The sequence below is a fragment of the Malania oleifera genome, chromosome 2 (genome assembly GCF_029873635.1).
Source record: "Malania oleifera isolate guangnan ecotype guangnan chromosome 2, ASM2987363v1, whole genome shotgun sequence".
In the NCBI taxonomy this organism is placed as follows: domain Eukaryota; kingdom Viridiplantae; phylum Streptophyta; class Magnoliopsida; order Santalales; family Ximeniaceae; genus Malania; species Malania oleifera.
In genome coordinates, this window is record NC_080418.1 from 5,332,854 (window position 1) to 5,341,094 (window position 8,241).

An 8,241-nucleotide genomic window follows, 5' to 3' on the forward strand; every position below is an offset into this window, starting at 1 on the left:
TCGAAGTTATTATCTACCCTCGCTTATGGCGGAGGAATATCGTGGTTACAATGTGATGCTTCGGAAGATTACACACACAAAACTCTCCCGAAGACCATACCACCTATACTACTATACATAATTACATACCTTCCGAAAATAACTGCGGGTACTTCTGGCGTATTTCTGACTCTAACTCCCATGAAGCTTCCTCCACTGTATGGTTACGCCATAATACATTCACTAGCGGTATTTCCCTAGTCCGTAACTGCTGAACTTTCCGATCTAATATCAGTACTGGTACCTCCTCATATGATAAAGTCTCACTGATCTCTAGAGGTTCGTAACTCAGTACATGCGATGGATCTGGTATGTACTTCCTCAGTACAGACACGTGAAATACATCATGAACTCGGGATAATGTTGGAGGTAAAGCCACTCGATAAGCAACCGAACCTATCCTTTCAAGGATTTCAAAAGGCCCGACATACCAAGGACTTAGCTTCCCCTTCTTCCCGAATCTCATCACCCTTTTCATCGGAGCGATTCTCAAGAATACCATATCTCCTACTTCAAATTCCAACTCTCGCCGACGAGTATCAGCATAACTCTTTTGTCGACTCTGAGCTGCTTTAATTCTTTCCCTGATCAATGCAACCTTTGCAGAGGTCTGCTGAATCAGTTCTGGACCTAGTATCTGCCGCTCACCTACCTGATCCCAGTACAACGGAGATCGACACCGACGACCGTACAAAGCCTCATAAGGTGCCATCTCTATGCTCGCCTGGTAACTGTTATTATATGCAAATTCAACAAGCGGTAGATATCGTATCCAAATATTACCAAAATCTAGTATACAAGCCCGCAACATATCTTCTAACATTTGAATAGTTTTCTCCGACTGTCCATCCGTTTGTGGGTGAAAAGACGTACTGAACATCAATCGCGATCCCAAGGCATCTTGTAAACTTTTCCAGAAGCGAGATGTAAAACGCGGATCTCGATCTGAAACAATAAATATAGGAACACCATGGAGTCGTACCACCTCCTGTACATAAAGTTCTGCCAGCTTATTCAAAGAGTAGCTGACTCTGATTGGAATGAAGTGTGCAGTCTTTGTCAACCGATCTACTATAACCCATATGGCATTCTGCCCATGCATCGCCGCAGGTAAACCCGTCACAAAATCCATTGAGACATGTTCCCACTTCCACTCAGGGACGTCGAGTGGTTGAAGTGGTCCTGCCGGCTTCTGATGTTCTGCTTTAATCTGCTGACATGTCAGGCACTGTTCTACAAATTGGGCGATCTCTCTTTTCATATTAGACCACCAGAAAGATTCCCTCAAATCCCGGTACATTTTCGTACTACCAGGATGTACAGTGTAGAGCGAACGGTGTGCCTCCTCTAGAATAACCCGTTTAATCACGGCATCATTCGGAACGCAAACCCTGCTGCGGAATCTCAGTATCCCATCACCAGAAATACTGAAGTCCGGCTTTAAACCATTCCGAACTCCTTCTATAACCTCAACTAACTTTGGATCCTCTTTTTGCGCTACACGGATCCTCTCTTGTAAGGTCGGTTGCACCACCAAGCTGGCAAGGACAGCCTGATGATTTTCTTCTACCACTTCCAAGCCCAACCTTTCCAAGTCCATACAAATTTGGTGCTGAACTCTAATCGCTGAAACAGACGCATCAACAGACTTCCGACTCAGAGCATCAGCTACCACATTAGCCTTTCCTGGGTGATAGCTAATAACACAGTCGTAGTCTTTAATCAACTCTAGCCACCTGCGTTGTCTCATGTTCAGCTCCTTCTGGGTGAAAAAGTATTTAAGACTTTTATGGTCAGTAAAAATCTCGCACTTTTCACCATACAAGTAATGCCTCCAAATTTTTAATGCAAATACTACCGCTGCTAATTCCATATCATGTGTCGGGTAGTTCTTCTCGTACTCTTTAAGTTGCCGAGAAGCGTAAGCAATTACTCTGCTCTGCTGCATTAGAACACAACCAAGACCCTTCTTAGATGCGTCACTGTAAATAACGAATCCACCATCCCCTGAAGGAATGGTCAGGATTGGAGCAGTAACCAGTCGCCGTTTCAGCTCCTGGAAACTCAACTCACATTCCTCAGTCCAAACGTACCTCACGTTCTTCCTCGTGAGTCGCGTCAAAGGACCTGCTAAACTGGAGAACCCTTCTACAAAACGACGGTAGTAACCTGCAAGACCTAAAAAGCTTCTTACTTCCTGAACATTCTTCGGTCTCGCCCAGTTCACTACTGCTTCAATCTTACTCGGGTCCACAGATACACCTTCCTTGGACACGACGTGACCAAGAAACGCAATCTGCTCTAGCCAGAACTCACACTTCTTCAATTTAGCATACAATTTCTTATTCCTAAGCATTTGCAAGACAAGCCTCAAATGCCCCTCATGCTCTGCAGCGCTCCTAGAATACACTAGGATGTCGTCGATAAATACCACGACGAACCGGTCTAAATATTCGTGAAAGACCCTGTTCATCAAATCCATAAACGCTGCAGGTGCATTAGTCAAACCAAAAGGCATAACCATAAATTCATAATGGCCATACCGAGTTCGAAATGCCGTCTTAGGAATGTCTTCCACTTTCACCTTCAGCTGGTGATACCCAGATCGTAGATCAATCTTAGAGTAGATCTGCGTGCCTTGAAGCTGGTCAAACAGATCATCGATTCGAGGGTAGCGGATATTTATTCTTTATCGTCACCTTGTTCAGTTCTCTGTAGTCAATGCACATCCTCATCGACCCATCCTTCTTCTTAACAAACAAAACGGGAGCTCCCCAAGGAGAAATACTAGGACGAATGTACCCCTTGTCTAGGAGCTCCTGAAGTTGTTCCTTCAGTTCTTTCAATTCAGCTGGAGTCATACGGTACGGAGCTTTCAATATCGGCGCCGTACTTGGAACTAGCTCTATCGCAAATTCCACTTCCCTATCCGGAGGTAACCCTGGCAAGTCCTCTGAAAACATGTCAGGGAACTCGCACACTACAGCAATTGTTTCCAACTTATTTTTTTCAACCGGCGTATCTTTCACAAACGCCAGATACCCTTGGCAGCCATCTAGGAGTAGCCTCCTAGCTTGCAAAGCTGAAAGAATTTGTGGTGTAGAACGCACACACGACCCCTGGAATTTGAATTCCTGCTCCCCTGGTGGTTTAAACAACACCTCTCGCCTGCGGCAATCAATACTAGCATAACTGGCCGACAACCAGTCCATCCCAAGGATGATATCAAAACCATGCATGTCATAGACCACTAGGTTAACTGGTAGTATTCTTCCCTGAATTTCCACAGGGAAGTTATGGACTAACTTACTACACCCGATTGCAGACCCAGACGGCGTAGTCACTACCACTTCATAATCCAACAGTTGCACCTCCAAACCACATAATTTAACAAAATTACGGGAAATAAAAGAATGCGTAGCTCCAGAATCAAAAAGTACTATAGCTTCATGAAAAAACACATAAATAGTACCTGTGACCACGTCACCAGCGTTCTCAGCATCACCAGGAGTCAGAGAATATACCCTAGCCTGGGCAGTACCCCCCTGCTGACCGCCACGCTGTGTCGTAGCATTCCCTCTGTATTGCTTCTGTGTGACTCCATCATTCCTCTGCCTCGGACAGTCTCTCATCTGATGTCCTTGTCTACCACACCGCATACAGGCTCCCGTAGACAACCAACACTGCCCCTGGTGTTTCTTACCACATAAAGAGCAATGTGGAACACTTGCGGCATTCTGGGACGTGCCACCACTATTTTTCTTCCATTTACTCTGTCCTGCCCCAGATGAATAATTAGGAGGCGCTGGCCTCTTTTTCGTAACCTGAACCTCTGCATCCTCTAGTAAACACTCCTCTGCTACCGTGGCTTTATAAACCAACGTAGCAAAATCTTGTAACTGCAGAATCGCCGTCTGCTTACGGATCTCGCTCCTCAGACCCCTCTGAAACTTCCAAGCCTTCTTTGCTTTATCAGGAATCACGAATGGAGCAAATCGAGACAGCTCCTGGAACTTGGCAGCGTACTGCTGCACTGTCAGTGAACCCTGATTCAAATTCATAAATTCCTCCATTTTCGCATTTCTCATTGTGGCCGGAAAATAACGTTCAAAGAAGAGCTCTTTGAATCGGGCCCATGTCAACACTATCGGTATCGGTCGGTGCTCCTCCATCTGCTTTACCGACCCCCACCATCTCTCAGCCTCCCCTGCCAACTTGAACGTGGCGAAGGTGACTTTCTGCTTTTCAGTGCAGTTTAACACACCTAAGATCTTCTCGATCTCCTGGATCCAATTCTCAGCACGAACTGGATCTGTACCGCCCACAAAAGCAGAGGGCTTCAATCTGGTGAACTGCTCAATAGAGCAACCCAACTCAGTCATAGGACGATCCTGCCCTCTATTCGTACGCACTACCTCAGCCATAAGCTGCTGTGCGAATTCACGTAACACACTAGTAGAGTCGTTACCAGCCTCGGGGCCGGCACCCTCACTACTACTACCACCTATATTGGCAGTGATATCCCTGGATTCCATGCTGAAAACATTTACGAGAATTCATTAGAAGGTAATAGCCTAAGCATCAACTAACACTATCATACTATAGACTCAGTTCCTTAAATCCACATCCTGAATATCGAGGTACTCCATTAATTTAACATCATCATTCTAACTCAAGTTCTGCTCTTCCACTTGGAAACAACACCATCAATAGATTGCCATGATTTTCTGAACCCTTCGAATGATCCAGAAAAACACAGAAGTCTGCCAATTGTTTTCATCTCCAGGTATACAAAACAAAACTCAAGGTCATATCCATGTCCTATACTCTGGTATATTCTAGACTGTAACAACTAGCAAGTTTAGCACATATCCCTAACCAGGCAGTATGAATCAAATCATACTTCCGACTGGCTACGGGCTCTGATACCAACCGTAACGACCCATCCCTTTACACGGACTCAGGTGTCATTCACATACATCAAATACCTATACCTGTTCAAGATATGGAAACAACCCTCCCTAAACAGGGACATACAGGTGTAAAACATACATAATCATGATGTAAATGTCACGAAAAAACATAAACATCCATTGGGATTACTACTAGCCTTATACCAGAGTTCACTAATACATCCATAATTTACATACATTCGGACTTAGAGTAATCGTCATATTACAACCCTCCAAAAAGGACTTTCATCAAGTTTAGTACAAAAATTTAGATGCTTACGTAAGCTAACCAAAATAAACTCCCTAGTCCTTTTATCTACTAGGACCGACGCACGGATGGACCTGAAAAAAAAGGTTGTAAGATAGGGTGAGACACCTCTCAGTAAGGAAGAAGGAGTTACAACAGTGTGTGACTGCATACATGCATATTTTCATTCAACATCTGGAATATAAATCAAATATTTTCAATACAGTAATGCATCAGGTATATCATTATTCATATTACAAAATTCCCACATCTGTCTTTCGACCATTTAATGATTTATCAGATGACCAACAGCAAAATATCCCTATAACCAGTTTTACCCCGTGGCTCGGGTTGTGCACTGGTACTCGTCCAATGCCCTGTTCGTGCAGACACTGTCGAGCACCTACATACGATCCGACTGCCTCCATTGGCCCAATATCAGCCAATGGTTTCACCCTGCTAGCCGACCATCTTGGTACCCACATCGTTTAGTACGTGTGGTTGCACGTGTACATCTAGCTACGATATCGTGCCGTATCATATAACAGTAGTTTATTTCAACTTTGCAAAGAAAGTATTTTTCAACCCTCCCGGGACTCTCAAGCTGTGGTTCTGTGTATCATAAATTCAATTTATACAAATATGATTTTATCTCCCATAATCTATATCAATAGTATAGAAATAATTCCAGCGGGTTCAAACCGGCGTCTTTCCACTCAGTTTACCCCTCTTTGTTTACTGATGCGGCTCGGTGTATCATCAGCCTCTGTTTATCACATTGTCAGTATAACAAATTGGAATTTCATTCCCATATTCTATATCAGTAGTATAGAAAATACATTCATTTCCATTTCAACATATATCACACAAGTTTAATACAAAAACCCGCTAAATGATAGAAATTCAATATACATAGTTTAACTAAATAAATAAAGGAATCGAGCCTCTCCTACTATAGTATAAATACAAATAAAGATGTTTGTAAAATTTGGAGATCATACGTCGAAATCCTCGTTTTTACCAAAAACCGTAAAATCGTCAAACCGGCATTTCTACTCGGTAAAATTTCACAAATAAGCAGTTAAATCATACATAATAACATAAACTAGCTTTTTAGCGGTTTAGTTTTCCAAAATAACTGTTGTAATCAAATTCCCCTTACCTTATATTCAAAATGAAACTTCGTACGAAAACGGTCCAAAACGACAACTCAAGATCCCGAAAACCTAAAACCACAAAACATAACCTTACTATGTTTTCTACTGCTATCCAAATATCCAATCAAAATTAGGATCAGATTCCTACCTCGATTCTTGGGAAAACCCGAAACTCTCCGAAACGACGATCCGATCCACTAAAAGTGTAGAGTTTTCTCTTCTGATCCACGCAGTACCCTCCGTTTTTGGAAACGGATGACGAACGGCGAAGGATCTTAGAGAGAGAGAGAGAGAGAAAATGAGAGAGAGAGAGAGAGAGAGAGAGAGAGAGAGAGAGAGAGAGAGAGAGAGAATGAAAGAGAATAAGAGAATTTATAGAATAAATCCTTGTGAGAGAGAGAGAGAGAGAGAGAGAGAGAGAGAATGAGAGAATGAGAGAGGATAAGAGAATTTATAGAATAAATCTTTACTTAGCCCTTAAGTAATCTAAATAAATATCTCCTCCAAGATATTTATATATAAATATCTCAAAATATCTTCTCCAAAATATCTTTTTTTTTTTTTTTTTTTTGGGTCGAGTTACTACATATGTGGTAAGTTAAGCAGGTCGTTACACAACAATAGAAGTACTGAGTAATAAGAAGAACCAGTAGAGATTCATAATTAATCAATGAGTAACAACACTCAAGTAAGGCAGAGCAATTTACAGAGCAGGGCAATTCACAAGCAAAGAGGTTCTGATATTCAGAAGCTTACACCAAAAGGGAAGCACAAGAGCATGATACAATTGAAAGAGCCAGCAACATTTTGATCGATGGAGTGGAAGACAACAGGTAGTTTTTTTTTTTTTTTTGACTTATTATTATATTTTCTTTGCTGTTTCATCAATATTCATTCAAAAATCAAGAACAGAAATACTCTGAATTCAATCATATTTGACCCATGTGTTCGGATCTGACCCACTCACCCAGATCCATTAACCTTATCCATTGAATCCGGGGTTATCTGACTTGTGGGTTAGGACCCGACTCATTGACCCAAACTCCCCAGTACCTAGGTCCACCTAGACTAGGGTCTATTGACTAATTGACCCGTTGACCACAAAGCCCAAGCCCAATTTATTTTTTAAACCCATTTTAAAAAAAAAATAAAGCCCAAGCCATGATTTTAAATAGCCCAGCTTAATCCTCATTTTTAAATAAAAGGCCCTAGGTCCGACTTATAAAACCCATGGTTTTTAAAAGACAAAGCTTAGTTTTTAAAACAACACCCAGACCCAATTCACTTTAAAACCCTTTTTTTTTAAATAACTAACCCAAACCGTGTACTGAACCCAAGTCTCAACCCGGTGGGTTGACTCACCCTAAGTCAACCAGAACCCCAACTTAATGGGTTAACCCAACTCAGTGGATTAACCCAACTCAATGGGTTAACCCTTTGAACATTTGACAAATCCACCGAAATAATGGGTCTGTCCCTTTTACTGTTATTTACTTAAATTTTAAAATATTATCTCAAATGAAAATGGTAACTCATAAGACTTGAATCTTAATGTTTTAATGTAATGACCTAGAAATTTAAATAATTAGAAAATATAATGAATAGAATGGATTAAAGGATAATAAGGGGAAAATGAAGGATATTTAGAAGGAACAGCAGGCCTCGTCGACGAATGTCCTGTCCTCGTCGACGAGTGTCCTTCTAAGCTCATTGACGAAGTCTGTTTCTCGTCGACGAAGGAACCCCGAGAGAGTATATTTGGAACTCTGAATTTCGTCAATGAAGGTATCTTCTCGTCGACGAATCGACGTGTCTCGTCGACGAATCGACGTGTCTCGTCGACAAA

The 8,241-nt window shown here is 42.0% G+C and overlaps 1 long non-coding RNA gene across 1 annotated transcript; it reads right to left on the reverse strand.

Annotated features, from left to right (window-relative positions):
• Window positions 1–5,145: 5,145 nt before the first annotated feature.
• On the reverse strand, window positions 5,146–6,943 carry LOC131148848 (uncharacterized). Its single transcript, XR_009135073.1, has 3 exons — window positions 6,544–6,943; window positions 6,401–6,464; window positions 5,146–5,333 (listed from the first exon to the last, which is right to left on the reverse strand). It is a non-coding gene; the product is annotated as an uncharacterized LOC131148848 (long non-coding RNA).
• Window positions 6,944–8,241: the final 1,298 nt, after the last annotated feature.